We start from the raw sequence: 4,035 nt of genomic DNA on the forward strand, positions 1-4,035 counted from the left end.
TATATATATATATACATACATACATACATACATACATACATATTTACATAGAGATTTGTTTTAAGCCACCAAGTATAGAGTCCTTGAAATGTTGTAGGACAGAGAATATGTTTAAAGAAATTAAACCGTTGCACAAACATTAACTATAAGTATCCACTCACACATACACACACGCACACATGTATGTATCTCTCTCTCTCTCTTTATATGTATATGTTTACATGAATGTATATGTGTGAATATGTATGCATGTATCATGAGAGTAAACATGATAAAAAAGCAGTCAAATTCATAACAAAAGAAGTGAACAAAATATAACAATAAGAATATGCCATGCATTAAGAGAATTATGACATGATATACACATATTCATATATACAAGCATACATACTGATATATATATATATATATCTGTACATATGCATACATATATGCATGTTAGATGCTGGGTTCACGGTCATAAGGTTGTCACTTCGATTCCCCGAACAGGTTGATGCGTTGTATTCTTGAGCAAGGTACTTCATTTCAGCTACTTATCCATAATTTTGGGCCATTCTTCCTTCATCCACCTTTCAGTTGATAAAAGCAAAGGGTGCATAGCCTCACCACGAACGCATTCATACACAGTATTTTTATTCTTCTTTCGTCAGTTTGTATGAAGTTTTCTGCGCCTATTTCTTTTCAAAATATTCTGCTTTTTGACTTATCAGCAATTAAGATATTCTTTTCGCGAACATTACCAAATCAAATTTTCAATTCTGATTCAACTTGACTATTTTGACCAAATAATATTTCCTTAAATCTTTATTCCAACTTAATGTTTTTTCAATGTCAGATCTTTGTCTTTGAATCTTACGCAATAATGATTGTGAAATTTTAAAGTAAAAAGCAGTACTCCATGGGGGGTGGATTAGTTCTGGCATTTTTGGTTTTCTTATATTTTGGGAAGGTTATTTCTTTTCTTGCCAAATAAACACCCGTACTAGATATTCGTTCTTCACTCGTTTATTATTGTCCTTATTCTATCTTATGTCCACTGCCTGGAAATCTTTCATCACACACCTGTGACATCTTCAGCGACTCTTACATCCATGTTTATCTTCCTTCTAATAACCAGTAGATGAAGGTGCATGGCCTTTTAGTTAGGCGTAATAGACAAGATCGCAAGATCCTATTTTCGATTCATGGCCCTGGCGCTGCGTGATGTTCTTGAGGAAAACTCTTCAGTTCATGTTGTTTCAGTCACCTCAGCTGTAAACGAATAAACCTTCCATGGACTGGTGTCTCGTTCAGGGAAATGTTGTGATCTTGGGCGCTTATACGCCAAGGAGATCTGGTAATCCACCCAACGAGTCCTAGGACTCGAAAAAGTAATATAATAGCCAATACAAGTGTAGACTCTAGTCTGATTAGTTAATTCTTTATATTCTGATATCATATATTCATGAATAATGCTTAAGTGCTTTATAGCAAAAATTGATGACTTGAAGAGTTGCAAAACCCATCTTTCTTAGTTGTTTAACTTTTTGCTTTTCCTGGTTACTTTCCCGCAAGTTATTGTGGTCCATGCTTGTAGATGTGTTGTATTATTCTTGTGCTATTCTTTTTTTAAAATCTATTATTCGTCCTTATATTCTATATTGTATTACAAACAATAAAGCAAAATTATAAAATAAAATATGAGAGGAATCAATAAAAATGTACGTTTAATTCCTACAATTTGCCTTGCAGTTCCAATTCCTGCTTCTAGTGTGTCTTCCAATATTTATGTTCATTATTGGTGTCCCGGAAGACTTAACTTGGTAATTGTTTCAAATAGACGATTTCTGGTTGAGAAATCACTCACAAATTTCAAATAATCTCATCAGGCATGTCTTTGTTCAGAACAAATTGTTTGGGTATTTTTTTAACTGCAAAGATTCCTTATTCCTTATTCGTGTTGAATTTCTTTGGTTTTATCACAATTTTTTTTCTATTATTTCCTTTTTCGCTGAGTAAGAAAACTACTCTTCTCCTTTTATCAATTTTTTATAATATATTTTCTAGGATGTTTTTTTCTAGTAATCTGATGTTTTGCAAATGTGCCTGACTGGACAGGATATGTGGGATTATGTTGTAGTAGTGGTAGATATTGTTGCTTAGAGCTCGCATCAGGAGAGTTCTCTTCAAGCAGATCTATCATTATAGACACTCCAGTCATGATCATCCCATCTGTATCTATGACTTCATTATGATACGGTTTCTGTTTTATCAGATGGTAGTGTGTGATTTGCGAGAGATTTGGTTGCTATATATAGCAGGTTGATCACGTAAAAGTTTCCTCGTTCGTTTACTGATGTTGTTATAGTGTTGAAAGATGCTGCAGTAGTATGGGACGTTGCGGTAGTGTTTTAGGGCATTATAACAGTGTTCTAGGGTGGTGTAGTAATGTTTTGGGGTTGTTGTAGTAGTGTTCAGGAATGTTGTACTAATGTTAAGAAGTTTTGTAGCAAGGTTTTTTTGAGGAAGAGTTGTAGTAGTTTGTGGTGTATGTTAGTAGTATTTTAGGATGTTTGCTGTAATACGTTTGGAGATGTGCTGTAGATAACTTTGCACTGTGTAAGAAAGCTGGCGTTCTTGAATATTCTAGTAGTATACTACTTAGATGCTGTGGTAGCGTTATGCAATATTGTATAAGTGTTCTAGAGTCTTGTGGTAGAGTTCTAGAGTGACGTAGATGTGACCCTCTTAAGTGGCAGTCACCATATGTACAGTCTCATCTTTGCAGCGTTAATATTGACAGTAAGCCATTGCATACATAAATCAGAATTAGGTTTCTAGACCCGCGAGGACCGCGGGAACTCCCCAGTGCACCCATGTCTTAAGACAGTACTGCGTATCTATAAGAACTCACTAATGCAGCAATCTGTATCTCATATACGGTATACTGATGCTGTTATTGTTTAGTTTGATCATAAATATACTCAGTTTGGGTTAGTAAACGTAGACGTACGATCAAAGACTTTCAAACAATAACCGATCCAGCTCTTCTTGAAAGCATCTTGTGGCTACAACTACATTATTCAGAGTTCTTGCCTATTTTTGAGATGATAGAGCGTCAATTGGGGACTATTTTTAGCATGCCAAGCTACCACGTAGAGATTCCGTTGTTCGTTTGTTGATGTTGTTTTATTGTTGTTCACTAGTCTACGTCTAAAATATCTGCACTGGGCCAACTTCGGGTGACGTACGTGGCAATTAGAGACGTATGTTACGAAGTACCTAACCTGTCTTGAATATTTACAAGAATTTTAATGACTTCTTTTGCACAGTAAAGTTCGACTATCGAAGCAAATATGAAATAAAAATTACCTGGATAGTATACTGAAATTTTCGAAGAGGATAAAAAAACTGTGACGTACGTGACACCACACAACGTTTTTTTCACCTGAAAATATTTACTGCAAATTTCTCTGAATATTTCCAGAGCAGCACAAAAAGTTTCATGGTGTTTAAATTGACCTTGATATTTCAAAAGATAAGGCAGCGAGCTGGCAGAATTGTTAACGTGCCAGGCTAAATGCTTAGCGGCATTGCGTCCGTCTTTACGCCCTGAGTTCAAGTTCTGCCGAGGTCGACTTTGCCCTTAATCCTTTCGGGATGGATAAAATAAGTACCAGTTGAGCTCTGAGCTCAATGTAATCGACTGAACCACACCCCGAAATTGTTGGCCTTGTGCCAAAATTTGAAACTGATATATCAAAAGATGCTAATCTATTTGCTGGACAACTAGTTTTGTGGTCACAATTCTCATTGTTGTTGTTACATTTGCTGTTATTGCTATAGCTTCAGAACGTTCTGATTAAGCCTATCTCTGATCAAAAGCGTCTCATCATATTTAGGACTACATCATTCATTGCGTCCTTCCTTTCCTATGATTGTCAGGTATGATTTTGAGAGAGTTTCGGTTGCTATTTCCAACAGGCTAACAAGTCATGTAACCTCGTAGATCAATGCTTTTCTAAGTGAGATTATATATAGGAATTATATATATAT

The 4,035-nt window shown here is 35.5% G+C and overlaps 1 protein-coding gene across 3 annotated transcripts in view; it reads left to right on the forward strand.

The window, feature by feature from the left end:
- Positions 1-4,035, forward strand: part of LOC128248585 (atrial natriuretic peptide receptor 3-like) — a 266,524-nt gene that overhangs the window by 59,836 nt on the left and 202,653 nt on the right. The gene's annotated exons all lie outside the window — the stretch shown is intronic.

The sequence above is a fragment of the Octopus bimaculoides genome, chromosome 8, assembly GCF_001194135.2.
Source record: "Octopus bimaculoides isolate UCB-OBI-ISO-001 chromosome 8, ASM119413v2, whole genome shotgun sequence".
In the NCBI taxonomy this organism is placed as follows: Eukaryota; Metazoa; Mollusca; class Cephalopoda; order Octopoda; family Octopodidae; genus Octopus; species Octopus bimaculoides.